This window comes from Scophthalmus maximus, chromosome 7 (assembly GCF_022379125.1).
Source record: "Scophthalmus maximus strain ysfricsl-2021 chromosome 7, ASM2237912v1, whole genome shotgun sequence".
Classification (NCBI taxonomy): domain Eukaryota; kingdom Metazoa; phylum Chordata; class Actinopteri; order Pleuronectiformes; family Scophthalmidae; genus Scophthalmus; species Scophthalmus maximus.
In genome coordinates this window covers 6,971,403-6,998,499 of record NC_061521.1, presented here as the reverse complement: position 1 = coordinate 6,998,499, position 27,097 = coordinate 6,971,403, and the positions used below count along the sequence as shown (strand labels likewise).

Below are 27,097 nucleotides of genomic sequence, written 5' to 3'. Positions count from 1 at the left end.
GAGGGTCCCAGGACTGTCAAACTCCCCGTCGAACCCCGGTCTTCCACGTGACAGGCGGAGATACTGTCCACTATACTAACGAGGACTTCACAGGTGTTACTTTGCCAAAACGGCATCCGGAGGGCCATGTCAGCCAATGCCCGCATCGAACTCTACTCTGGGTGACTATGACATTGTAGAGCTTTGATATATGCACATCAGATGAATAAGCTTACAGTTAGCTAATAACCTTCCCCAGGATCTAGTCACCACCCCCATCTGCAAAGCCCCACTCAATGAAACTGATATCCATGGCGATGGAGATTGAGTTGTCTTTATCAAGAATCACAACTATGCCTAAAAAAAAAGACAATTGCTATTTGCGTCGACCACAAAGTTTGACTCTACTTCTTTAAAGCCAACCCAGAGGGAGACAACGGTTGTTTCCGCCCAGTTTCGAGCTGGGGACCTTTCGCGTGTGAGGCGAACGTGATGACCACTACACTACGGAAACGGCTGTTGTGTGCTGCATCAGCACCTGATTTGGTGAAATGCAGCACTGAGCCCCACTTGCATTTTCATCTAAATAATTGGCTTGCGCTGTAAAGAGGCCATGAAGATATCCGAGGAGAGATTCATAAGTGGATATTTGGATATTTATCACATTTAGAGTAAAGGCTAGCTCACTGTGAACCAGTGAATTCATCTCGGTTTGCGTTAAATATTCAGCTGTTTGGTGCTGAAGCAAGAAAATAAAAACCCTTAACCGTGTGACGGGCAGAGGTACAGGCCGCTATACTGCCAAGGACTTTTCGGTACGCCTACCAGCCATGTGGTGGCATACAGGTACTGCACTAATCAATCAATATCTGCATTGTACCCTAAGCTGGAGGACAAGGACAATAATGTCCTTTTCAAATATCAGCGCTTGTTTGTATCTTTGTGCATTCCTTTCTGGTTGTAAATTTGAAGCCTACTGGCTGACATTACAAGAGGTGCAAGATTATCAGAGTACACCCCAGGTGGGATTCAAGACCTACCTCTGCTGGTCATCCCTGATCCCGAGTGGATCTCCCCATCACACCGAGCGGCTGCTTTCATTGCAAAGGAAGAACGGATCTTCTCTTGGCACCTGTCATGTCTTTCAGCATTTTGACCTTGTCTGGCTCATCCATCCACATGAGGTAAGTTGGACGAACGCGATGACCTTTTCACCTTCAAACTGCAGAAAGGGACGATGGTACCGAATCAGCAGCTACCCTTCAGTTGTCTCTAATCCTCCTACGACTCTGCAAAGACCCACTTTCTGAAGGCAACATTCACAAGAATGGAAACTGAGGATGCGGTTTCTTCATCCACAGTCAAAAGAATGCATTTTTCTCACTCTTCTTCTTTGGAACAAACCCAGAGAGAGACCATGGTTGTTTTCCCCCAGTTTCGAACAGGGGACCTTTCGCGTGTTAGGCGAACGTGATGACCACTACACTACGGAAACGTCCATGGATTGCTGAATCAGCACCTGACACAGCGTTATACAGCACTGGATTGTGATATAAAGAGGCCATTCAGTTACAAGGATATTAATCACCGATAGAGTAAAGGCATTCCAGATCATCGTGAACCAGTTAGTCTGCCTTGCTTAAAATGCAGGCATGCAGTGACAGTTTAGCAGTTATGAAAACTAAAGCAACTCTTGCACAAGCAGAGATTCAGGCCGCTATAGTAGTCACCACCGCCAATTGCTAAGCCTCACTTCTGAAGTTGACATCTACATAAATTGTACACACGACTATACCTTTTGATACACCAGCCGTTATGCACAGTCACAAGTATAGGTACCTTTTGCTACTCCAGCATATGATATTAGAGGGTTCCAGGTCAAGAAGACTGTCAAACTCCCCGTCAGGGAATCGAACCACGGTCTTCCGCGTGACAGGCGGAGATACTGTCCACTATACTAACGAGGACTTCACAGGTGTTACTTTGCCAAAACGGCATCCGGAGGGCCATGTCAGCCAATGCCCGCATCGGACTCTACTCTGGGTGACTATGACATTGTAGAGCTTTGATATATGCACATCAGATGAATAAGCTTACAGTTAGCTAATAACCTTCCCAAGGATCTAGTCAACACCCCCATCTGCAAAGCCCCACTCAATGAAACTGATATCCATGGCGATGGAGATTGAGTTGTCTTTATCAAGAATCACAACTATGCCTAAAAAAAAAGACAATTGCTATTTGCGTCGACCACAAAGTTTGACTCTACTTCTTTAAAGCCAACCCAGAGGGAGACAACGGTTGTTTCCGCCCAGTTTCGAGCTGGGGACCTTTCGCGTGTGAGGCGAACGTAATGACCACTACACTACGGAAACAGCTGTTGTGTGCTGCATCAGCACCTGATTTGGTGAAATGCAGCACTGAGCCCCATTTGCATTTTCATCTAAATAATTGGCTTGCGCTGTAAAGAGGCCATGAAGATATCCGAGGAGAGATTCATAAGTGGATATTTGGATATTTATCACATTTAGAGTAAAGGCTAGCTCACTGTGAACCAGTGAATTCATCTCGGTTTGCGTTAAATATTCAGCTGTTTGGTGCTGAAGCAAGAAAATAAAAACCCTTAACCGTGTGACGGGCAGAGGTACGGGCCGCTATACTGCCAAGGACTTTTCGGTACGCCTACCAGCCATGTGGTGGCATACAGGTACTGCACTAATCAATCAATATCTGCATTGCACCCTAAGCTGGAGGACAAGGACAATAATGTCCTTTTTTCAAATATCAGCGCTTGTTTGTATCTTTGTGCATTCCTTTCTGGTTGTAAATTTGAAGCCTACTGGCTGACATTACAAGAGATGCAAGATTATCAGAGTACACCCCAGGTGGGATTCAAGACCTACCTCTGCTGGTCATCCCTGATCCCGAGTGGATCTCCCCATCACACCGAGCGGCTGCTTTCATTGCAAAGGAAGAACGGATCTTCTCTTGGCACCTGTCATGTCTTTCAGCATTTTGACCTTGTCTGGCTCATCCATCCACATGAGGTAAGTTGGACGAACGCGATGACCTTTTCACCTTCAAACTGCAGAAAGGGACGATGGTACCGAATCAGCAGCTACCCTTCAGTTGTCTCTAATCCTCCTACGACTCTGCAAAGACCCACTTTCTGAAGGCAACATTCACAAGGATGGAAACTGAGGATGCGGTTTCTTCATCCACAGTCAAGAGAATGCATTTGTCTGACTCTTCTTCTTTGGAACAAACCCAGAGAGAGACCACGGTTGTTTCCGCCCAGTTTCGAACTGGGGACCTTTCGCGTGTTAGGCGAACGTGATGACCACTACACTACGGAAACGTCCATGGAGTGCTGAATCAGCACCTGACACAGCGTTATACAGCACTGGATTGTGATATAAAGAGGCCATTCAGTTACAAGGATATTAATCACCGATAGAGTAAAGGCATTCCAGATCATCGTGAACCAGTTAGTCTGCCTTGCTTAAAATGCAGGCATGCAGTGACAGTTTAGCAGTTATGAAAACTAAAGCAACTCTTGCACAAGTAGAGATTCAGGCCGCTATAGTAGTCACCACCGCCAATTGCTAAGTGGATATTTGGATATTTATCACATTTAGAGTAAAGGCTAGCTCACTGTGAACCAGTGAATTCATCTCGGTTTGCGTTAAATATTCAGCTGTTTGGTGCTGAAGCAAGAAAATAAAAACCCTTAACCGTGTGACGGGCAGAGGTACAGGCCGCTATACTGCCAAGGCCTTTTCTGTACGCCTACCAGCCATGTGGTGGCATACAGGTACTGCACTAATCAATCAATATCTGCATTGTACCCTAAGCTGGAGGACAAGGACAATAATTTACTACTCCAGCATATGATATTCGAGGGTCCCAGGACTGTCAAACTCCCCGTCGGGGAATCGAACCCCGGTCTTCCGCGTGACAGGCGGAGATACTGTCCACTATACTAACGAGGACTTCACACGTGGTACTTTGCCAAAACGGCATCCGGAGGGCCATGTCAGCCAATGCCCGCATCGAACTCTACTCTGGGTGACTATGACATTGTAGAGCTTTGATATATGCACATCAGATGAATAAGCTTACAGTTAGCTAATAACCTTCCCCAGGATCTAGTCACCACCCCCATCTGCAAAGCCCCACTCAATGAAACTGATATCCATGGCGATGGAGATTGAGTTGTCTTTATCAAGAATCACAACTATGCCTAAAAAAAAAGACAATTGCTATTTGCGTCGACCACAAAGTTTGACTCTACTTCTTTAAAGCCAACCCAGAGGGAGACAACGGTTGTTTCCGCCCAGTTTCGAGCTGGGGACCTTTCGCGTGTGAGGCGAACGTGATGACCACTACACTACGGAAACAGCTGTTGTGTGCTGCATCAGCACCTGATTTGGTGAAATGCAGCACTGAGCCCCATTTGCATTTGCGCTGTAAAGAGGCCATGAAGATATCCGAGGAGAGATTCATAAGTGGATATTTGGATATATATCACATTTAGAGTAAAGGCTAGCTCACACTGGATTGTGATATGAAGAGGCCATTCAGTTACAAGGATATTAATCACCGATAGAGTAAAGGCATTCCAGATCATCGTGAACCAGTTAGTCTGCCTTGCTTAAAATGCAGGCATGCAGTGACGGTTTAGCAGTTATGAAAACTAAAGCAACTCTTGCACAAGCAGAGATTCAGGCCGCTATAGTAGTCACCACCGCCAATTGCTAAGCCTCACTTCAGAAGTTGACATCTACATAAATTGTGTTTGGCCGTGAGGTATCTTTATACACACGACATTACCTTTTGATACACCAGCCTTTATGCACAGTCACAAGTATAGGTACCTTTTGCTACTCCAGCATATGATATTCGAGGGTCCCAGGACTGTCAAACTCCCCGTCGGGGAATCGAACCCCGGTCTTCCGCGTGACAGGCGGAGATACTGTCCACTATACTAACGAGGACTTCACAGGTGGTACTTTGCCAAAACGGCATCCGGAGGGCCATGTCAGCCAATGCCCGCATCGAACTCTACTCTGGGTGACTATGACATTGTAGAGCTTTGATATATGCACATCAGATGAATAAGCTTACAGTTAGCTAATAACCTTCCCCAGGATCTAGTCACCACCCCCATCTGCAAAGCCCCACTCAATGAAACTGATATCCATGGCGATGGAGATTGAGTTGTCTTTATCAAGAATCACAACTATGCCTAAAAAAAAAGACAATTGCTATTTGCGTCGACCACAAAGTTTGACTCTACTTCTTTAAAGCCAACCCAGAGGGAGACAACGGTTGTTTCCGCCCAGTTTCGAGCTGGGGACCTTTCGCGTGTGAGGCGAACGTGATGACCACTACACTACGGAAACGGCTGTTGTGTGCTGCATCAGCACCTGATTTGGTGAAATGCAGCACTGAGCCCCACTTGCATTTTCATCTAAATAATTGGCTTGCGCTGTAAAGAGGCCATGAAGATATCCGAGGAGAGATTCATAAGTGGATATTTGGATATTTATCACATTTAGAGTAAAGGCTAGCTCACTGTGAACCAGTGAATTCATCTCGGTTTGCGTTAAATATTCAGCTGTTTGGTGCTGAAGCAAGAAAATAAAAACCCTTAACCGTGTGACGGGCAGAGGTACAGGCCGCTATACTGCCAAGGACTTTTCGGTACGCCTACCAGCCATGTGGTGGCATACAGGTACTGCACTAATCAATCAATATCTGCATTGTACCCTAAGCTGGAGGACAAGGACAATAATGTCCTTTTCAAATATCAGCGCTTGTTTGTATCTTTGTGCATTCCTTTCTGGTTGTAAATTTGAAGCCTACTGGCTGACATTACAAGAGGTGCAAGATTATCAGAGTACACCCCAGGTGGGATTCAAGACCTACCTCTGCTGGTCATCCCTGATCCCGAGTGGATCTCCCCATCACACCGAGCGGCTGCTTTCATTGCAAAGGAAGAACGGATCTTCTCTTGGCACCTGTCATGTCTTTCAGCATTTTGACCTTGTCTGGCTCATCCATCCACATGAGGTAAGTTGGACGAACGCGATGACCTTTTCACCTTCAAACTGCAGAAAGGGACGATGGTACCGAATCAGCAGCTACCCTTCAGTTGTCTCTAATCCTCCTACGACTCTGCAAAGACCCACTTTCTGAAGGCAACATTCACAAGAATGGAAACTGAGGATGCGGTTTCTTCATCCACAGTCAAAAGAATGCATTTTTCTCACTCTTCTTCTTTGGAACAAACCCAGAGAGAGACCATGGTTGTTTTCCCCCAGTTTCGAACAGGGGACCTTTCGCGTGTTAGGCGAACGTGATGACCACTACACAACGGAAACGTCCATGGATTGCTGAATCAGCACCTGACACAGCGTTATACAGCACTGGATTGTGATATAAAGAGGCCATTCAGTTACAAGGATATTAATCACCGATAGAGTAAAGGCATTCCAGATCATCGTGAACCAGTTAGTCTGCCTTGCTTAAAATGCAGGCATGCAGTGACAGTTTAGCAGTTATGAAAACTAAAGCAACTCTTGCACAAGCAGAGATTCAGGCCGCTATAGTAGTCACCACCGCCAATTGCTAAGCCTCACTTCTGAAGTTGACATCTACATAAATTGTACACACGACTATACCTTTTGATACACCAGCCGTTATGCACAGTCACAAGTATAGGTACCTTTTGCTACTCCAGCATATGATATTAGAGGGTTCCAGGTCAAGAAGACTGTCAAACTCCCCGTCAGGGAATCGAACCCCGGTCTTCCGCGTGACAGGCGGAGATACTGTCCACTATACTAACGAGGACTTCACAGGTGTTACTTTGCCAAAACGGCATCCGGAGGGCCATGTCAGCCAATGCCCGCATCGAACTCTACTCTGGGTGACTATGACATTGTAGAGCTTTGATATATGCACATCAGATGAATAAGCTTACAGTTAGCTAATAACCTTCCCCAGGATCTAGTCACCACCCCCATCTGCAAAGCCCCACTCAATGAAACTGATATCCATGGCGATGGAGATTGAGTTGTCTTTATCAAGAATCACAACTATGCCTAAAAAAAAAGACAATTGCTATTTGCGTCGACCACAAAGTTTGACTCTACTTCTTTAAAGCCAACCCAGAGGGAGACAATGGTTGTTTCCGCCCAGTTTCGAGCTGGGGACCTTTCGCGTGTGAGGCGAACGTGATGACCACTACACTACGGAAACGGCTGTTGTGTGCTGCATCAGCACCTGATTTGGTGAAATGCAGCACTGAGCCCCACTTGCATTTTCATCTAAATAATTGGCTTGCGCTGTAAAGAGGCCATGAAGATATCCGAGGAGAGATTCATAAGTGGATATTTGGATATTTATCACATTTAGAGTAAAGGCTAGCTCACTGTGAACCAGTGAATTCATCTCGGTTTGCGTTAAATATTCAGCTGTTTGGTGCTGAAGCAAGAAAATAAAAACCCTTAACCGTGTGACGGGCAGAGGTACAGGCCGCTATACTGCCAAGGACTTTTCGGTACGCCTACCAGCCATGTGGTGGCATACAGGTACTGCACTAATCAATCAATATCTGCATTGCACCCTAAGCTGGAGGACAAGGACAATAATGTCCTTTTCAAATATCAGCGCTTGTTTGTATCTTTGTGCATTCCTTTCTGGTTGTAAATTTGAAGCCTACTGGCTGACATTACAAGAGGTGCAAGATTATCAGAGTACACCCCAGGTGGGATTCAAGACCTACCTCTGCTGGTCATCCCTGATCCCGAGTGGATCTCCCCATCACACCGAGCGGCTGCTTTCATTGCAAAGGAAGAACGGATCTTCTCTTGGCACCTGTCATGTCTTTCAGCATTTTGACCTTGTCTGGCTCATCCATCCACATGAGGTAAGTTGGACGAACGCGATGACCTTTTCACCTTCAAACTGCAGAAAGGGACGATGGTACCGAATCAGCAGCTACCCTTCAGTTGTCTCTAATCCTCCTACGACTCTGCAAAGACCCACTTTCTGAAGGCAACATTCACAAGAATGGAAACTGAGGATGCGGTTTCTTCATCCACAGTCAAAAGAATGCATTTTTCTCACTCTTCTTCTTTGGAACAAACCCAGAGAGAGACCACGGTTGTTTCCACCCAGTTTCGAACAGGGGACCTTTCGCGTGTTAGAAGAACGTGATGACCACTACACTACAGAAACGTCCGTGGAGTGCTGAATCAGAACCTGACACAGCGTTATACAGCACTGGATTGTGATATAAAGAGGCCATTCAGTTACAAGGATATTAATCACCGATAGAGTAAAGGCATTCCAGATCATCGTGAACCAGTTAGTCTGCCTTGCTTAAAATGCAGGCATGCAGTGACGGTTTAGCAGTTATGAAAACTAAAGCAACTCTTGCACAAGCAGAGATTCAGGCCGCTATAGTAGTCACCACCGCCAATTGCTAAGCCTCACTTCAGAAGTTGACATCTACATAAATTGTGTTTGGCCGTGAGGTATCTTTATACACACGACATTACCTTTTGATACACCAGCCGTTATGCACAGTCACAAGTATAGGTACCTTTTGCTACTCCAGCATATGATATTAGAGGGTCCCAGGACTGTCAAACTCCCCGTCGGGGAATCGAACCCCGGTCTTCCGCGTGACAGGCGGAGATACTGTCCACTATACTAACATGGACTTCACAGGTGTTACTTTGCCAAAACGGCATCCGGAGGGCCATGTCAGCCAATGCCCGCATCGGACTCTACTCTGGGTGACTATGACATTGTAGAGCTTTGATATATGCACATCAGATGAATAAGCTTACAGTTAGCTAATAACCTTCCCCAGGATCTAGTCACCACCCCCATCTGCAAAGCCCCACTCAATGAAACTGATATCCATGGCGATGGAGATTGAGTTGTCTTTATCAAGAATCACAACTATGCCTAAAAAAAAAGACAATTGCTATTTGCGTCGACCACAAAGTTTGACTCTACTTCTTTAAAGCCAACCCAGAGGGAGACAACGGTTGTTTCCGCCCAGTTTCGAGCTGGGGACCTTTCGCGTGTGAGGCGAACGTGATGACCACTACACTACGGAAACGGCTGTTGTGTGCTGCATCAGCACCTGATTTGGTGAAATGCAGCACTGAGCCCCACTTGCATTTTCATCTAAATAATTGGCTTGCGCTGTAAAGAGGCCATGAAGATATCCGAGGAGAGATTCATAAGTGGATATTTGGATATTTATCACATTTAGAGTAAAGGCTAGCTCACTGTGAACCAGTGAATTCATCTCGGTTTGCGTTAAATATTCAGCTGTTTGGTGCTGAAGCAAGAAAATAAAAACCCTTAACCGTGTGACGGGCAGAGGTACAGGCCGCTATACTGCCAAGGACTTTTCGGTACGCCTACCAGCCATGTGGTGGCATACAGGTACTGCACTAATCAATCAATATCTGCATTGCACCCTAAGCTGGAGGACAAGGACAATAATGTCCTTTTCAAATATCAGCGCTTGTTTTGTATCTTTGTGCATTCCTTTCTGGTTGTAAATTTGAAGCCTACTGGCTGACATTACAAGAGGTGCAAGATTATCAGAGTACACCCCAGGTGGGATTCAAGACCTACCTCTGCTGGTCATCCCTGATCCCGAGTGGATCTCCCCATCACACCGAGCGGCTGCTTTCATTGCAAAGGAAGAACGGATCTTCTCTTGGCACCTGTCATGTCTTTCAGCATTTTGACCTTGTCTGGCTCATCCATCCACATGAGGTAAGTTGGACGAACGCGATGACCTTTTCACCTTCAAACTGCAGAAAGGGACGATGGTACCGAATCAGCAGCTACCCTTCAGTTGTCTCTAATCCTCCTACGACTCTGCAAAGACCCACTTTCTGAAGGCAACATTCACAAGGATGGAAACTGAGGATGCGGTTTCTTCATCCACAGTCAAAAGAATGCATTTGTCTGACTCTTCTTCTTTGGAACAAACGCAGAGAGAGACCACGGTTGTTTCCGCCCAGTTTCGAACAGGGGACCTTTCGCGTGTTAGGCGAACGTGATGACCACTACACTACAGAAACGTCCGTGGAGTGCTGAATCAGCACCTGACACAGCGTTATACAGCACTGGATTGTGATATAAAGAGGCCATTCAGTTACAAGGATATTAATCACCGATAGAGTAAAGGCATTCCAGATCATCGTGAACCAGTTAGTCTGCCTTGCTTAAAATGCAGGCATGCAGTGACGGTTTAGCAGTTATGAAAACTAAAGCAACTCTTGCACAAGCAGAGATTCAGGCCGCTATAGTAGTCACCACCGCCAATTGCTAAGCCTCACTTCAGAAGTTGACATCTACATAAATTGTGTTTGGCCGTGAGGTATCTTTATACACACGACATTACCTTTTGATACACCAGCCGTTATGCACAGTCACAAGTATAGGTACCTTTTGCTACTCCAGCATATGATATTAGAGGGTCCCAGGACTGTCAAACTCCCCGTCGGGGAATCGAACCCCGGTCTTCCGCGTGACAGGCGGAGATACTGTCCACTATACTAACAAGGACTTCACAGGTGTTACTTTGCCAAAACGGCATCCGGAGGGCCATGTCAGCCAATGCCCGCATCGGACTCTACTCTGGGTGACTATGACATTGTAGAGCTTTGATATATGCACATCAGATGAATAAGCTTACAGTTAGCTAATAACCTTCCCCAGGATCTAGTCACCACCCCCATCTGCAAAGCCCCACTCAATGAAACTGATATCCATGGCGATGGAGATTGAGTTGTCTTTATCAAGAATCACAACTATGCCTAAAAAAAAAGACAATTGCTATTTGCGTCGACCACAAAGTTTGACTCTACTTCTTTAAAGCCAACCCAGAGGGAGACAACGGTTGTTTCCGCCCAGTTTCGAGCTGGGGACCTTTCGCGTGTGAGGCGAACGTGATGACCACTACACTACGGAAACGGCTGTTGTGTGCTGCATCAGCACCTGATTTGGTGAAATGCAGCACTGAGCCCCACTTGCATTTTCATCTAAATAATTGGCTTGCGCTGTAAAGAGGCCATGAAGATATCCGAGGAGAGATTCATAAGTGGATATTTGGATATTTATCACATTTAGAGTAAAGGCTAGCTCACTGTGAACCAGTGAATTCATCTCGGTTTGCGTTAAATATTCAGCTGTTTGGTGCTGAAGCAAGAAAATAAAAACCCTTAACCGTGTGACGGGCAGAGGTACAGGCCGCTATACTGCCAAGGACATTTCGGTACGCCTACCAGCCATGTGGTGGCATACAGGTACTGCACTAATCAATCAATATCTGCATTGCACCCTAAGCTGGAGGACAAGGACAATAATGTCCTTTTCAAATATCAGCGCTTGTTTTGTATCTTTGTGCATTCCTTTCTGGTTGTAAATTTGAAGCCTACTGGCTGACATTACAAGAGGTGCAAGATTATCAGAGTACACCCCAGGTGGGATTCAAGACCTACCTCTGCTGGTCATCCCTGATCCCGAGTGGATCTCCCCATCACACCGAGCGGCTGCTTTCATTGCAAAGGAAGAACGGATCTTCTCTTGGCACCTGTCATGTCTTTCAGCATTTTGACCTTGTCTGGCTCATCCATCCACATGAGGTAAGTTGGACGAACGCGATGACCTTTTCACCTTCAAACTGCAGAAAGGGACGATGGTACCGAATCAGCAGCTACCCTTCAGTTGTCTCTAATCCTCCTACGACTCTGCAAAGACCCACTTTCTGAAGGCAACATTCACAAGGATGGAAACTGAGGATGCGGTTTCTTCATCCACAGTCAAAAGAATGCATTTGTCTGACTCTTCTTCTTTGGAACAAACGCAGAGAGAGACCACGGTTGTTTCCGCCCAGTTTCGAACAGGGGACCTTTCGCGTGTTAGGCGAACGTGATGACCACTACACTACAGAAACGTCCGTGGAGTGCTGAATCAGCACCTGACACAGCGTTATACAGCACTGGATTGTGATATAAAGAGGCCATTCAGTTACAAGGATATTAATCACCGATAGAGTAAAGGCATTCCAGATCATCGTGAACCAGTTAGTCTGCCTTGCTTAAAATGCAGGCATGCAGTGACGGTTTAGCAGTTATGAAAACTAAAGCAACTCTTGCACAAGCAGAGATTCAGGCCGCTATAGTAGTCACCACCGCCAATTGCTAAGCCTCACTTCAGAAGTTGACATCTACATAAATTGTGTTTGGCCGTGAGGTATCTTTATACACACGACATTACCTTTTGATACACCAGCCGTTATGCACAGTCACAAGTATAGGTACCTTTTGCTACTCCAGCATATGATATTAGAGGGTCCCAGGACTGTCAAACTCCCCGTCGGGGAATCGAACCCCGGTCTTCCGCGTGACAGGCGGAGATACTGTCCACTATACTAACGAGGACTTCACAGGTGTTACTTTGCCAAAACGGCATCCGGAGGGCCATGTCAGCCAATGCCCGCATCGGACTCTACTCTGGGTGACTATGACATTGTAGAGCTTTGATATATGCACATCAGATGAATAAGCTTACAGTTAGCTAATAACCTTCCCCAGGATCTAGTCACCACCCCCATCTGCAAAGCCCCACTCAATGAAACTGATATCCATGGCGATGGAGATTGAGTTGTCTTTATCAAGAATCACAACTATGCCTAAAAAAAAAGACAATTGCTATTTGCGTCGACCACAAAGTTTGACTCTACTTCTTTAAAGCCAACCCAGAGGGAGACAATGGTTGTTTCCGCCCAGTTTCGAGCTGGGGACCTTTCGCGTGTGAGGCGAACGTGATGACCACTACACTACGGAAACGGCTGTTGTGTGCTGCATCAGCACCTGATTTGGTGAAATGCAGCACTGAGCCCCACTTGCATTTTCATCTAAATAATTGGCTTGCGCTGTAAAGAGGCCATGAAGATATCCGAGGAGAGATTCATAAGTGGATATTTGGATATTTATCACATTTAGAGTAAAGGCTAGCTCACTGTGAACCAGTGAATTCATCTCGGTTTGCGTTAAATATTCAGCTGTTTGGTGCTGAAGCAAGAAAATAAAAACCCTTAACCGTGTGACGGGCAGAGGTACAGGCCGCTATACTGCCAAGGACTTTTCGGTACGCCTACCAGCCATGTGGTGGCATACAGGTACTGCACTAATCAATCAATATCTGCATTGCACCCTAAGCTGGAGGACAAGGACAATAATGTCCTTTTCAAATATCAGCGCTTGTTTGTATCTTTGTGCATTCCTTTCTGGTTGTAAATTTGAAGCCTACTGGCTGACATTACAAGAGGTGCAAGATTATCAGAGTACACCCCAGGTGGGATTCAAGACCTACCTCTGCTGGTCATCCCTGATCCCGAGTGGATCTCCCCATCACACCGAGCGGCTGCTTTCATTGCAAAGGAAGAACGGATCTTCTCTTGGCACCTGTCATGTCTTTCAGCATTTTGACCTTGTCTGGCTCATCCATCCACATGAGGTAAGTTGGACGAACGCGATGACCTTTTCACCTTCAAACTGCAGAAAGGGACGATGGTACCGAATCAGCAGCTACCCTTCAGTTGTCTCTAATCCTCCTACGACTCTGCAAAGACCCACTTTCTGAAGGCAACATTCACAAGAATGGAAACTGAGGATGCGGTTTCTTCATCCACAGTCAAAAGAATGCATTTTTCTCACTCTTCTTCTTTGGAACAAACCCAGAGAGAGACCACGGTTGTTTCCACCCAGTTTCGAACAGGGGACCTTTCGCGTGTTAGAAGAACGTGATGACCACTACACTACAGAAACGTCCGTGGAGTGCTGAATCAGAACCTGACACAGCGTTATACAGCACTGGATTGTGATATAAAGAGGCCATTCAGTTACAAGGATATTAATCACCGATAGAGTAAAGGCATTCCAGATCATCGTGAACCAGTTAGTCTGCCTTGCTTAAAATGCAGGCATGCAGTGACGGTTTAGCAGTTATGAAAACTAAAGCAACTCTTGCACAAGCAGAGATTCAGGCCGCTATAGTAGTCACCACCGCCAATTGCTAAGCCTCACTTCAGAAGTTGACATCTACATAAATTGTGTTTGGCCGTGAGGTATCTTTATACACACGACATTACCTTTTGATACACCAGCCGTTATGCACAGTCACAAGTATAGGTACCTTTTGCTACTCCAGCATATGATATTAGAGGGTCCCAGGACTGTCAAACTCCCCGTCGGGGAATCGAACCCCGGTCTTCCGCGTGACAGGCGGAGATACTGTCCACTATACTAACATGGACTTCACAGGTGTTACTTTGCCAAAACGGCATCCGGAGGGCCATGTCAGCCAATGCCCGCATCGGACTCTACTCTGGGTGACTATGACATTGTAGAGCTTTGATATATGCACATCAGATGAATAAGCTTACAGTTAGCTAATAACCTTCCCCAGGATCTAGTCACCACCCCCATCTGCAAAGCCCCACTCAATGAAACTGATATCCATGGCGATGGAGATTGAGTTGTCTTTATCAAGAATCACAACTATGCCTAAAAAAAAAGACAATTGCTATTTGCGTCGACCACAAAGTTTGACTCTACTTCTTTAAAGCCAACCCAGAGGGAGACAACGGTTGTTTCCGCCCAGTTTCGAGCTGGGGACCTTTCGCGTGTGAGGCGAACGTGATGACCACTACACTACGGAAACGGCTGTTGTGTGCTGCATCAGCACCTGATTTGGTGAAATGCAGCACTGAGCCCCACTTGCATTTTCATCTAAATAATTGGCTTGCGCTGTAAAGAGGCCATGAAGATATCCGAGGAGAGATTCATAAGTGGATATTTGGATATTTATCACATTTAGAGTAAAGGCTAGCTCACTGTGAACCAGTGAATTCATCTCGGTTTGCGTTAAATATTCAGCTGTTTGGTGCTGAAGCAAGAAAATAAAAACCCTTAACCGTGTGACGGGCAGAGGTACAGGCCGCTATACTGCCAAGGACTTTTCGGTACGCCTACCAGCCATGTGGTGGCATACAGGTACTGCACTAATCAATCAATATCTGCATTGCACCCTAAGCTGGAGGACAAGGACAATAATGTCCTTTTCAAATATCAGCGCTTGTTTTGTATCTTTGTGCATTCCTTTCTGGTTGTAAATTTGAAGCCTACTGGCTGACATTACAAGAGGTGCAAGATTATCAGAGTACACCCCAGGTGGGATTCAAGACCTACCTCTGCTGGTCATCCCTGATCCCGAGTGGATCTCCCCATCACACCGAGCGGCTGCTTTCATTGCAAAGGAAGAACGGATCTTCTCTTGGCACCTGTCATGTCTTTCAGCATTTTGACCTTGTCTGGCTCATCCATCCACATGAGGTAAGTTGGACGAACGCGATGACCTTTTCACCTTCAAACTGCAGAAAGGGACGATGGTACCGAATCAGCAGCTACCCTTCAGTTGTCTCTAATCCTCCTACGACTCTGCAAAGACCCACTTTCTGAAGGCAACATTCACAAGGATGGAAACTGAGGATGCGGTTTCTTCATCCACAGTCAAAAGAATGCATTTGTCTGACTCTTCTTCTTTGGAACAAACGCAGAGAGAGACCACGGTTGTTTCCGCCCAGTTTCGAACAGGGGACCTTTCGCGTGTTAGGCGAACGTGATGACCACTACACTACAGAAACGTCCGTGGAGTGCTGAATCAGCACCTGACACAGCGTTATACAGCACTGGATTGTGATATAAAGAGGCCATTCAGTTACAAGGATATTAATCACCGATAGAGTAAAGGCATTCCAGATCATCGTGAACCAGTTAGTCTGCCTTGCTTAAAATGCAGGCATGCAGTGACGGTTTAGCAGTTATGAAAACTAAAGCAACTCTTGCACAAGCAGAGATTCAGGCCGCTATAGTAGTCACCACCGCCAATTGCTAAGCCTCACTTCAGAAGTTGACATCTACATAAATTGTGTTTGGCCGTGAGGTATCTTTATACACACGACATTACCTTTTGATACACCAGCCGTTATGCACAGTCACAAGTATAGGTACCTTTTGCTACTCCAGCATATGATATTAGAGGGTCCCAGGACTGTCAAACTCCCCGTCGGGGAATCGAACCCCGGTCTTCCGCGTGACAGGCGGAGATACTGTCCACTATACTAACAAGGACTTCACAGGTGTTACTTTGCCAAAACGGCATCCGGAGGGCCATGTCAGCCAATGCCCGCATCGGACTCTACTCTGGGTGACTATGACATTGTAGAGCTTTGATATATGCACATCAGATGAATAAGCTTACAGTTAGCTAATAACCTTCCCCAGGATCTAGTCACCACCCCCATCTGCAAAGCCCCACTCAATGAAACTGATATCCATGGCGATGGAGATTGAGTTGTCTTTATCAAGAATCACAACTATGCCTAAAAAAAAAGACAATTGCTATTTGCGTCGACCACAAAGTTTGACTCTACTTCTTTAAAGCCAACCCAGAGGGAGACAACGGTTGTTTCCGCCCAGTTTCGAGCTGGGGACCTTTCGCGTGTGAGGCGAACGTGATGACCACTACACTACGGAAACGGCTGTTGTGTGCTGCATCAGCACCTGATTTGGTGAAATGCAGCACTGAGCCCCACTTGCATTTTCATCTAAATAATTGGCTTGCGCTGTAAAGAGGCCATGAAGATATCCGAGGAGAGATTCATAAGTGGATATTTGGATATTTATCACATTTAGAGTAAAGGCTAGCTCACTGTGAACCAGTGAATTCATCTCGGTTTGCGTTAAATATTCAGCTGTTTGGTGCTGAAGCAAGAAAATAAAAACCCTTAACCGTGTGACGGGCAGAGGTACAGGCCGCTATACTGCCAAGGACATTTCGGTACGCCTACCAGCCATGTGGTGGCATACAGGTACTGCACTAATCAATCAATATCTGCATTGCACCCTAAGCTGGAGGACAAGGACAATAATGTCCTTTTCAAATATCAGCGCTTGTTTTGTATCTTTGTGCATTCCTTTCTGGTTGTAAATTTGAAGCCTACTGGCTGACATTACAAGAGGTGCAAGATTATCAGAGTACACCCCAGGTGGGATTCAAGACCTACCTCTGCTGGTCATCCCTGATCCCGAGTGGATCTCCCCATCACACCGAGCGGCTGCTTTCATTGCAAAGGAAGAACGGATCTTCTCTTGGCACCTGTCATGTCTTTCAGCATTTTGACCTTGTCTGGCTCATCCATCCACATGAGGTAAGTTGGACGAACGCGATGACCTTTTCACCTTCAAACTGCAGAAAGGGACGATGGTACCGAATCAGCAGCTACCCTTCAGTTGTCTCTAATCCTCCTACGACTCTGCAAAGACCCACTTTCTGAAGGCAACATTCACAAGGATGGAAACTGAGGATGCGGTTTCTTCATCCACAGTCAAAAGAATGCATTTGTCTGACTCTTCTTCTTTGGAACAAACGCAGAGAGAGACCACGGTTGTTTCCGCCCAGTTTCGAACAGGGGACCTTTCGCGTGTTAGGCGAACGTGATGACCACTACACTACAGAAACGTCCGTGGAGTGCTGAATCAGCACCTGACACAGCGTTATACAGCACTGGATTGTGATATAAAGAGGCCATTCAGTTACAAGGATATTAATCACCGATAGAGTAAAGGCATTCCAGATCATCGTGAACCAGTTAGTCTGCCTTGCTTAAAATGCAGGCATGCAGTGACGGTTTAGCAGTTATGAAAACTAAAGCAACTCTTGCACAAGCAGAGATTCAGGCCGCTATAGTAGTCACCACCGCCAATTGCTAAGCCTCACTTCAGAAGTTGACATCTACATAAATTGTGTTTGGCCGTGAGGTATCTTTATACACACGACATTACCTTTTGATACACCAGCCGTTATGCACAGTCACAAGTATAGGTACCTTTTGCTACTCCAGCATATGATATTAGAGGGTCCCAGGACTGTCAAACTCCCCGTCGGGGAATCGAACCCCGGTCTTCCGCGTGACAGGCGGAGATACTGTCCACTATACTAACGAGGACTTCACAGGTGTTACTTTGCCAAAACGGCATCCGGAGGGCCATGTCAGCCAATGCCCGCATCGGACTCTACTCTGGGTGACTATGACATTGTAGAGCTTTGATATATGCACATCAGATGAATAAGCTTACAGTTAGCTAATAACCTTCCCCAGGATCTAGTCACCACCCCCATCTGCAAAGCCCCACTCAATGAAACTGATATCCATGGCGATGGAGATTGAGTTGTCTTTATCAAGAATCACAACTATGCCTAAAAAAAAAGACAATTGCTATTTGCGTCGACCACAAAGTTTGACTCTACTTCTTTAAAGCCAACCCAGAGGGAGACAATGGTTGTTTCCGCCCAGTTTCGAGCTGGGGACCTTTCGCGTGTGAGGCGAACGTGATGACCACTACACTACGGAAACGGCTGTTGTGTGCTGCATCAGCACCTGATTTGGTGAAATGCAGCACTGAGCCCCACTTGCATTTTCATCTAAATAATTGGCTTGCGCTGTAAAGAGGCCATGAAGATATCCGAGGAGAGATTCATAAGTGGATATTTGGATATTTATCACATTTAGAGTAAAGGCTAGCTCACTGTGAACCAGTGAATTCATCTCGGTTTGCGTTAAATATTCAGCTGTTTGGTGCTGAAGCAAGAAAATAAAAACCCTTAACCGTGTGACGGGCAGAGGTACAGGCCGCTATACTGCCAAGGACTTTTCGGTACGCCTACCAGCCATGTGGTGGCATACAGGTACTGCACTAATCAATCAATATCTGCATTGCACCCTAAGCTGGAGGACAAGGACAATAATGTCCTTTTCAAATATCAGCGCTTGTTTGTATCTTTGTGCATTCCTTTCTGGTTGTAAATTTGAAGCCTACTGGCTGACATTACAAGAGGTGCAAGATTATCAGAGTACACCCCAGGTGGGATTCAAGACCTACCTCTGCTGGTCATCCCTGATCCCGAGTGGATCTCCCCATCACACCGAGCGGCTGCTTTCATTGCAAAGGAAGAACGGATCTTCTCTTGGCACCTGTCATGTCTTTCAGCATTTTGACCTTGTCTGGCTCATCCATCCACATGAGGTAAGTTGGACGAACGCGATGACCTTTTCACCTTCAAACTGCAGAAAGGGACGATGGTACCGAATCAGCAGCTACCCTTCAGTTGTCTCTAATCCTCCTACGACTCTGCAAAGACCCACTTTCTGAAGGCAACATTCACAAGAATGGAAACTGAGGATGCGGTTTCTTCATCCACAGTCAAAAGAATGCATTTTTCTCACTCTTCTTCTTTGGAACAAACCCAGAGAGAGACCACGGTTGTTTCCACCCAGTTTCGAACAGGGGACCTTTCGCGTGTTAGAAGAACGTGATGACCACTACACTACAGAAACGTCCGTGGAGTGCTGAATCAGCACCTGACACAGCGTTATACAGCACTGGATTGTGATATAAAGAGGCCATTCAGTTACAAGGATATTAATCACCGATAGAGTAAAGGCATTCCAGATCATCGTGAACCAGTTAGTCTGCCTTGCTTAAAATGCAGGCATGCAGTGACGGTTTAGCAGTTATGAAAACTAAAGCAACTCTTGCACAAGCAGAGATTCAGGCCGCTATAGTAGTCACCACCGCCAATTGCTAAGCCTCACTTCAGAAGTTGACATCTACATAAATTGTATTTGGCCGTGAGGTATCTTTATACACACGACATTACCTTTTGATACACCAGCCGTTATGCACAGTCACAAGTATAGGTACCTTTTGCTACTCCAGCATATGATATTCGAGGGTCCCAGGACTGTCAAACTCCCCGTCGGGGAATCGAACCCCGGTCTTCCGCGTGACAGGCGGAGATACTGTCCACTATACTAACGAGGACTTCACAGGTGTTACTTTGCCAAAACGGCATCCGGAGGGCCATGTCAGCCAATGCCCGCATCGAACTCTACCCTGGGTGACTATGACATTGTAGAGCTTTGATATATGCACATCAGATGAATAAGCTTACAGTTAGCTAATAACCTTCCCCAGGATCTAGTCACCACCCCCATCTGCAAAGCCCCACTCAATGAAACTGATATCCATGGCGATGGAGATTGAGTTGTCTTTATCAAGAATCACAACTATGCCTAAAAAAAAAGACAATTGCTATTTGCGTCGACCACAAAGTTTGACTCTACTTCTTTAAAGCCAACCCAGAGGGAGACAACGGTTGTTTCCGCCCAGTTTCGAGCTGGGGACCTTTCGCGTGTGAGGCGAACGTGATGACCACTACACTACGGAAACGGCTGTTGTGTGCTGCATCAGCACCTGATTTGGTGAAATGCAGCACTGAGCCCCACTTGCATTTTCATCTAAATAATTGGCTTGCGCTGTAAAGAGGCCATGAAGATATCCGAGGAGAGATTCATAAGTGGATATTTGGATATTTATCACATTTAGAGTAAAGGCTAGCTCACTGTGAACCAGTGAATTCATCTCGGTTTGCGTTAAATATTCAGCTGTTTGGTGCTGAAGCAAGAAAATAAAAACCCTTAACCGTGTGACGGGCAGAGGTACAGGCCGCTATACTGCCAAGGACTTTTCGGTACGCCTACCAGCCATGTGGTGGCATACAGGTACTGCACTAATCAATCAATATCTGCATTGCACCCTAAGCTGGAGGACAAGGACAATAATGTCCTTTTCAAATATCAGCGCTTGTTTGTATCTTTGTGCATTCCTTTCTGGTTGTAAATTTGAAGCCTACTGGCTGACATTACAAGAGGTGCAAGATTATCAGAGTACACCCCAGGTGGGATTCAAGACCTACCTCTGCTGGTCATCCCTGATTCCGAGTGGATCTCCCCATCACACCGAGCGGCTGCTTTCATTGCAAAGGAAGAACGGATCTTCTCTTGGCACCTGTCATGTCTTTCAGCATTTTGACCTTGTCTGGCTCATCCATCCACATGAGGTAAGTTGGACGAACGCGATGACCTTTTCACCTTCAAACTGCAGAAAGGGACGATGGTACCGAATCAGCAGCTACCCTTCAGTTGTCTCTAATCCTCCTACGACTCTGCAAAGACCCACTTTCTGAAGGCAACATTCACAAGAATGGAAACTGAGGATGCGGTTTCTTCATCCACAGTCAAAAGAATGCATTTTTCTCACTCTTCTTCTTTGGAACAAACCCAGAGAGAGACCACGGTTGTTTCCGCCCAGTTTCGAACAGGGGACCTTTCGCGTGTTAGGCGAACGTGATGACCACTACACTACAGAAACGTCCGTGGAGTGCTGAATCAGCACCTGACACAGCGTTATACAGCACTGGATTGTGATATAAAGAGGCCATTCAGTTACAAGGATATTAATCACCGATAGAGTAAAGGCATTCCAGATCATCGTGAACCAGTTAGTCTGCCTTGCTTAAAATGCAGGCATGCAGTGACGGTTTAGCAGTTATGAAAACTAAAGCAACTCTTGCACAAGCAGAGATTCAGGCCGCTATAGTAGTCACCACCGCCAATTGCTAAGCCTCACTTCTGAAGTTGACATCTACATAAATTGTACACACGACTATACCTTTTGATACACCAGCCGTTATACACAGTCACAAGTATAGGTACCTTTTGCTACTACCGCATATGATATTAGAGGGTCCCAGGACTGTCAAACTCCCGTCGGGGAATCGAACCCCGGTCTTCCGCGTGACAGGCGGAGATACTGTCCACTATACTAACGAGGAGAGAGAGACAACGGTTGTTTCCGCCCAGTTTGGAGCTGGGGACCTTTCGCGTGTGAGGCGAACGTAATGACCACTACACTACGGAAACGGCTGTTGTGTGCTGCATCAGCACCTGATTTGGTGAAATGCAGCACTGAGCCCCATTTGCATTTTCATCTAAATAATTGGCTTGCGCTGTAAAGAGGCCATGAAGATATCCGAGGAGAGATTCATAAGTGGATATTTGGATATTTATCACATTTAGAGTAAAGGCTAGCTCACTGTGAACCAGTGAATTCATCTCGGTTTGCGTTAAATATTCAGCTGTTTGGTGCTGAAGCAAGAAAATAAAAACCCTTAACCGTGTGACGGGCAGAGGTACAGGCCGCTATACTGCCAAGGCCTTTTCTGTACGCCTACCAGCCATGTGGTGGCATACAGGTACTGCACTAATCAATCAATATCTGCATTGTACCCTAAGCTGGAGGACAAGGACAATAATTTGCTACTCCAGCATATGATATTCGAGGGTCCCAGGACTGTCAAACTCCCCGTCGGGGAATCGAACCCCGGTCTTCCGCGTGACAGGCGGAGATACTGTCCACTATACTAACGAGGACTTCACAGGTGGTACTTTGCCAAAACGGCATCCGGAGGGCCATGTCAGCCAATGCCCGCATCGAACTCTACTCTGGGTGACTATGACATTGTAGAGCTTTGATATATGCACATCAGATGAATAAGCTTACAGTTAGCTAATAACCTTCCCCAGGATCTAGTCACCACCCCCATCTGCAAAGCCCCACTCAATGAAACTGATATCCATGGCGATGGAGATTGAGTTGTCTTTATCAAGAATCACAACTATGCCTAAAAAAAAAGACAATTGCTATTTGCGTCGACCACAAAGTTTGACTCTACTTCTTTAAAGCCAACCCAGAGGGAGACAACGGTTGTTTCCGCCCAGTTTCGAGCTGGGGACCTTTCGCGTGTGAGGCGAACGTGATGACCACTACACTACGGAAACAGCTGTTGTGTGCTGCATCAGCACCTGATTTGGTGAAATGCAGCACTGAGCCCCATTTGCATTTGCGCTGTAAAGAGGCCATGAAGATATCCGAGGAGAGATTCATAAGTGGATATTTGGATATTTATCACATTTAGAGTAAAGGCTAGCTCACACTGGATTGTGATATGAAGAGGCCATTCAGTTACAAGGATATTAATCACCGATAGAGTAAAGGCATTCCAGATCATCGTGAACCAGTTAGTCTGCCTTGCTTAAAATGCAGGCATGCAGTGACGGTTTAGCAGTTATGAAAACTAAAGCAACTCTTGCACAAGCAGAGATTCAGGCCGCTATAGTAGTCACTAATTGCTAAGCCTCACTTCAGAAGTTGACATCTACATAAATTGTGTTTGACCGTGAGGTATCTTTATACACACGACATTACCTTTTGATACACCAGCCGTTATACACAGTCACAAGTATAGGTACCTTTTGCTACTCCAGCATATGATATTCGAGGGTCCCAGGACTGTCAAACTCCCCGTCGGGGAATCGAACCCCGGTCTTCCGCGTGACAGGCGGAGATACTGTCCACTATACTAACGAGGACTTCACAGGTGGTACTTTGCCAAAACGGCATCCGGAGGGCCATGTCAGCCAATGCCCGCATCGAACTCTACTCTGGGTGACTATGACATTGTAGAGCTTTGATATATGCACATCAGATGAATAAGCTTACAGTTAGCTAATAACCTTCCCCAGGATCTAGTCACCACCCCCATCTGCAAAGCCCCACTCAATGAAACTGATATCCATGGCGATGGAGATTGAGTTGTCTTTATCAAGAATCACAACTATGCCTAAAAAAAAAAGACAATTGCTATTTGCGTCGACCACAAAGTTTGACTCTACTTCTTTAAAGCCAACCCAGAGGGAGACAACGGTTGTTTCCGCCCAGTTTCGAGCTGGGGACCTTTCGCGTGTGAGGCGAACGTGATGACCACTACACTACGGAAACGGCTGTTGTGTGCTGCATCAGCACCTGATTTGGTGAAATGCAGCACTGAGCCCCACTTGCATTTTCATCTAAATAATTGGCTTGCGCTGTAAAGAGGCCATGAAGATATCCGAGGAGAGATTCATAAGTGGATATTTGGATATTTATCACATTTAGAGTAAAGGCTAGCTCACTGTGAACCAGTGAATTCATCTCGGTTTGCGTTAAATATTCAGCTGTTTGGTGCTGAAGCAAGAAAATAAAAACCCTTAACCGTGTGACGGGCAGAGGTACAGGCCGCTATACTGCCAAGGACTTTTCGGTACGCCTACCAGCCATGTGGTGGCATACAGGTACTGCACTAATCAATCAATATCTGCATTGCACCCTAAGCTGGAGGACAAGGACAATAATGTCCTTTTCAAATATCAGCGCTTGTTTGTATCTTTGTGCATTCCTTTCTGGTTGTAAATTTGAAGCCTACTGGCTGACATTACAAGAGGTGCAAGATTATCAGAGTACACCCCAGGTGGGATTCAAGACCTACCTCTGCTGGTCATCCCTGATTCCGAGTGGATCTCCCCATCACACCGAGCGGTTGCTTTCATTGCAAAGGAAGAACGGATCTTCTCTTGGCACCTGTCATGTCTTTCAGCATTTTGACCTTGTCTGGCTCATCCATCCACATGAGGTAAGTTGGACGAACGCGATGAGCTTTTCACCTTCAAACTGCAGAAAGGGACGATGGTACCGAATCAGCAGCTACCCTTCAGTTGTCTCTAATCCTCCTACGACTCTGCAAAGACCCACTTTCTGAAGGCAACATTCACAAGAATGGAAACTGAGGATGCGGTTTCTTCATCCACAGTCAAAAGAATGCATTTTTCTCACTCTTCTTCTTTGGAACAAACCCAGAGAGAGACCACGGTTGTTTCCGCCCAGTTTCGAACAGGGGACCTTTCGCGTGTTAGGCGAACGTGATGACCACTACACTACAGAAACGTCCGTGGAGTGCTGAATCAGCACCTGACACAGCGTTATACAGCACTGGATTGTGATATGAAGAGGCCATTCAGTTACAAGGATATTAATCACCGATAGAGTAAAGGCATTCCAGATCATCGTGAACCAGTTAGTCTGCCTTGCTTAAAATGCAGGCATGCAGTGACGGTTTAGCAGTTATGAAAACTAAAGCAACTCTTGCACAAGCAGAGATTCAGGCCGCTATAGTAGTCACTAATTGCTAAGCCTCACTTCAGAAGTTGACATCTACATAAATTGTGTTTGACCGTGAGGTATCTTTATACACACGACATTACCTTTTGATACACCAGCCGTTATACACAGTCACAAGTATAGGTACCTTTTGCTACTCCAGCATATGATATTCGAGGGTCCCAGGACTGTCAAACTCCCCGTCGGGGAATCGAACCCCGGTCTTCCGCGTGACAGGCGGAGATACTGTCCACTATACTAACGAGGACTTCACAGGTGGTACTTTGCCAAAACGGCATCCGGAGGGCCATGTCAGCCAATGCCCGCATCGAACTCTACTCTGGGTGACTATGACATTGTAGAGCTTTGATATATGCACATCAGATGAATAAGCTTACAGTTAGCTAATAACCTTCCCCAGGATCTAGTCACCACCCCCATCTGCAAAGCCCCACTCAATGAAACTGATATCCATGGCGATGGAGATTGAGTTGTCTTTATCAAGAATCACAACTATGCCTAAAAAAAAAAGACAATTGCTATTTGCGTCGACCACAAAGTTTGACTCTACTTCTTTAAAGCCAACCCAGAGGGAGACAACGGTTGTTTCCGCCCAGTTTCGAGCTGGGGACCTTTCGCGTGTGAGGCGAACGTGATGACCACTACACTACGGAAACGGCTGTTGTGTGCTGCATCAGCACCTGATTTGGTGAAATGCAGCACTGAGCCCCACTTGCATTTTCATCTAAATAATTGGCTTGCGCTGTAAAGAGGCCATGAAGATATCCGAGGAGAGATTCATAAGTGGATATTTGGATATTTATCACATTTAGAGTAAAGGCTAGCTCACTGTGAACCAGTGAATTCATCTCGGTTTGCGTTAAATATTCAGCTGTTTGGTGCTGAAGCAAGAAAATAAAAACCCTTAACCGTGTGACGGGCAGAGGTACAGGCCGCTATACTGCCAAGGACTTTTCGGTACGCCTACCAGCCATGTGGTGGCATACAGGTACTGCACTAATCAATCAATATCTGCATTGCACCCTAAGCTGGAGGACAAGGACAATAATGTCCTTTTCAAATATCAGCGCTTGTTTGTATCTTTGTGCATTCCTTTCTGGTTGTAAATTTGAAGCCTACTGGCTGACATTACAAGAGGTGCAAGATTATCAGAGTACACCCCAGGTGGGATTCAAGACCTACCTCTGCTGGTCATCCCTGATCCCGAGTGGATCTCCCCATCACACCGAGCGGCTGCTTTCATTGCAAAGGAAGAACGGATCTTCTCTTGGCACCTGTCATGTCTTTCAGCATTTTGACCTTGTCTGGCTCATCCATCCACATGAGGTAAGTTGGACGAACGCGATGACCTTTTCACCTTCAAACTGCAGAAAGGGACGATGGTACCGAATCAGCAGCTACCCTTCAGTTGTCTCTAATCCTCCTACGACTCTGCAAAGACCCACTTTCTGAAGGCAACATTCACAAGAATGGAAACTGAGGATGCGGTTTCTTCATCCACAGTCAAAAGAATGCATTTTTCTCACTCTTCTTCTTTGGAACAAACCCAGAGAGAGACCACGGTTGTTTCCACCCAGTTTCGAACAGGGGACCTTTCGCGTGTTAGAAGAACGTGATGACCACTACACTACAGAAAAGTCCGTGGAGTGCTGAATCAGAACCTGACACAGCGTTATACAGCACTGGATTGTGATATAAAGAGGCCATTCAGTTACAAGGATATTAATCACCGATAGAGTAAAGGCATTCCAGATCATCGTGAACCAGTTAGTCTGCCTTGCTTAAAATGCAGGCATGCAGTGACGGTTTAGCAGTTATGAAAACTAAAGCAACTCTTGCACAAGCAGAGATTCAGGCCGCTATAGTAGTCACCACCGCCAATTGCTAAGCCTCACTTCAGAAGTTGACATCTACATAAATTGTGTTTGGCCGTGAGGTATCTTTATACACACGACATTACCTTTTGATACACCAGCCGTTATGCACAGTCACAAGTATAGGTACCTTTTGCTACTCCAGCATATGATATTAGAGGGTCCCAGGACTGTCAA

The 27,097-nt window shown here is 46.1% G+C and overlaps 33 non-coding genes across 33 annotated transcripts; all 33 read right to left on the bottom strand.

Annotated features, from left to right (window-relative positions):
* Positions 1–420: 420 nt before the first annotated feature.
* trnav-cac lies at positions 421–493 on the bottom strand. Its single transcript has one exon. It is a non-coding gene; the product is annotated as a tRNA-Val (tRNA).
* Positions 494–2,281: 1,788 nt separating this feature from the next.
* trnav-cac lies at positions 2,282–2,354 on the bottom strand. The gene has a single exon. It is a non-coding gene; the product is annotated as a tRNA-Val (tRNA).
* Positions 2,355–3,264: 910 nt separating this feature from the next.
* On the bottom strand, positions 3,265–3,337 carry trnav-aac. Its single transcript has one exon. It is a non-coding gene; the product is annotated as a tRNA-Val (tRNA).
* A 562-nt stretch (positions 3,338–3,899) lies between these two features.
* On the bottom strand, positions 3,900–3,971 carry trnad-guc. The gene has a single exon. It is a non-coding gene; the product is annotated as a tRNA-Asp (tRNA).
* Positions 3,972–4,306: 335 nt separating this feature from the next.
* On the bottom strand, positions 4,307–4,379 carry trnav-cac. Its single transcript has one exon. It is a non-coding gene; the product is annotated as a tRNA-Val (tRNA).
* A 525-nt stretch (positions 4,380–4,904) lies between these two features.
* Positions 4,905–4,976, bottom strand: trnad-guc. Its single transcript has one exon. It is a non-coding gene; the product is annotated as a tRNA-Asp (tRNA).
* Positions 4,977–5,311: 335 nt separating this feature from the next.
* On the bottom strand, positions 5,312–5,384 carry trnav-cac. The gene has a single exon. It is a non-coding gene; the product is annotated as a tRNA-Val (tRNA).
* A 1,381-nt stretch (positions 5,385–6,765) lies between these two features.
* trnad-guc lies at positions 6,766–6,837 on the bottom strand. Its single transcript has one exon. It is a non-coding gene; the product is annotated as a tRNA-Asp (tRNA).
* A 335-nt stretch (positions 6,838–7,172) lies between these two features.
* Positions 7,173–7,245, bottom strand: trnav-cac. Its single transcript has one exon. It is a non-coding gene; the product is annotated as a tRNA-Val (tRNA).
* A 1,803-nt stretch (positions 7,246–9,048) lies between these two features.
* trnav-cac lies at positions 9,049–9,121 on the bottom strand. The gene has a single exon. It is a non-coding gene; the product is annotated as a tRNA-Val (tRNA).
* Positions 9,122–10,030: 909 nt separating this feature from the next.
* Positions 10,031–10,103, bottom strand: trnav-aac. The gene has a single exon. It is a non-coding gene; the product is annotated as a tRNA-Val (tRNA).
* Positions 10,104–10,518: 415 nt separating this feature from the next.
* trnad-guc lies at positions 10,519–10,590 on the bottom strand. The gene has a single exon. It is a non-coding gene; the product is annotated as a tRNA-Asp (tRNA).
* A 335-nt stretch (positions 10,591–10,925) lies between these two features.
* trnav-cac lies at positions 10,926–10,998 on the bottom strand. Its single transcript has one exon. It is a non-coding gene; the product is annotated as a tRNA-Val (tRNA).
* A 909-nt stretch (positions 10,999–11,907) lies between these two features.
* Positions 11,908–11,980, bottom strand: trnav-aac. The gene has a single exon. It is a non-coding gene; the product is annotated as a tRNA-Val (tRNA).
* A 415-nt stretch (positions 11,981–12,395) lies between these two features.
* On the bottom strand, positions 12,396–12,467 carry trnad-guc. The gene has a single exon. It is a non-coding gene; the product is annotated as a tRNA-Asp (tRNA).
* Positions 12,468–12,802: 335 nt separating this feature from the next.
* trnav-cac lies at positions 12,803–12,875 on the bottom strand. The gene has a single exon. It is a non-coding gene; the product is annotated as a tRNA-Val (tRNA).
* Positions 12,876–14,678: 1,803 nt separating this feature from the next.
* On the bottom strand, positions 14,679–14,751 carry trnav-cac. The gene has a single exon. It is a non-coding gene; the product is annotated as a tRNA-Val (tRNA).
* A 909-nt stretch (positions 14,752–15,660) lies between these two features.
* Positions 15,661–15,733, bottom strand: trnav-aac. Its single transcript has one exon. It is a non-coding gene; the product is annotated as a tRNA-Val (tRNA).
* A 415-nt stretch (positions 15,734–16,148) lies between these two features.
* On the bottom strand, positions 16,149–16,220 carry trnad-guc. The gene has a single exon. It is a non-coding gene; the product is annotated as a tRNA-Asp (tRNA).
* A 335-nt stretch (positions 16,221–16,555) lies between these two features.
* Positions 16,556–16,628, bottom strand: trnav-cac. Its single transcript has one exon. It is a non-coding gene; the product is annotated as a tRNA-Val (tRNA).
* Positions 16,629–17,537: 909 nt separating this feature from the next.
* Positions 17,538–17,610, bottom strand: trnav-aac. Its single transcript has one exon. It is a non-coding gene; the product is annotated as a tRNA-Val (tRNA).
* Positions 17,611–18,025: 415 nt separating this feature from the next.
* trnad-guc lies at positions 18,026–18,097 on the bottom strand. The gene has a single exon. It is a non-coding gene; the product is annotated as a tRNA-Asp (tRNA).
* Positions 18,098–18,432: 335 nt separating this feature from the next.
* trnav-cac lies at positions 18,433–18,505 on the bottom strand. The gene has a single exon. It is a non-coding gene; the product is annotated as a tRNA-Val (tRNA).
* A 1,396-nt stretch (positions 18,506–19,901) lies between these two features.
* trnad-guc lies at positions 19,902–19,973 on the bottom strand. The gene has a single exon. It is a non-coding gene; the product is annotated as a tRNA-Asp (tRNA).
* Positions 19,974–20,308: 335 nt separating this feature from the next.
* trnav-cac lies at positions 20,309–20,381 on the bottom strand. Its single transcript has one exon. It is a non-coding gene; the product is annotated as a tRNA-Val (tRNA).
* A 908-nt stretch (positions 20,382–21,289) lies between these two features.
* On the bottom strand, positions 21,290–21,362 carry trnav-aac. The gene has a single exon. It is a non-coding gene; the product is annotated as a tRNA-Val (tRNA).
* Positions 21,363–22,351: 989 nt separating this feature from the next.
* Positions 22,352–22,423, bottom strand: trnad-guc. Its single transcript has one exon. It is a non-coding gene; the product is annotated as a tRNA-Asp (tRNA).
* A 335-nt stretch (positions 22,424–22,758) lies between these two features.
* trnav-cac lies at positions 22,759–22,831 on the bottom strand. Its single transcript has one exon. It is a non-coding gene; the product is annotated as a tRNA-Val (tRNA).
* A 519-nt stretch (positions 22,832–23,350) lies between these two features.
* trnad-guc lies at positions 23,351–23,422 on the bottom strand. The gene has a single exon. It is a non-coding gene; the product is annotated as a tRNA-Asp (tRNA).
* Positions 23,423–23,758: 336 nt separating this feature from the next.
* Positions 23,759–23,831, bottom strand: trnav-cac. The gene has a single exon. It is a non-coding gene; the product is annotated as a tRNA-Val (tRNA).
* Positions 23,832–24,739: 908 nt separating this feature from the next.
* On the bottom strand, positions 24,740–24,812 carry trnav-aac. The gene has a single exon. It is a non-coding gene; the product is annotated as a tRNA-Val (tRNA).
* A 409-nt stretch (positions 24,813–25,221) lies between these two features.
* Positions 25,222–25,293, bottom strand: trnad-guc. Its single transcript has one exon. It is a non-coding gene; the product is annotated as a tRNA-Asp (tRNA).
* A 336-nt stretch (positions 25,294–25,629) lies between these two features.
* Positions 25,630–25,702, bottom strand: trnav-cac. Its single transcript has one exon. It is a non-coding gene; the product is annotated as a tRNA-Val (tRNA).
* Positions 25,703–27,097: the final 1,395 nt, after the last annotated feature.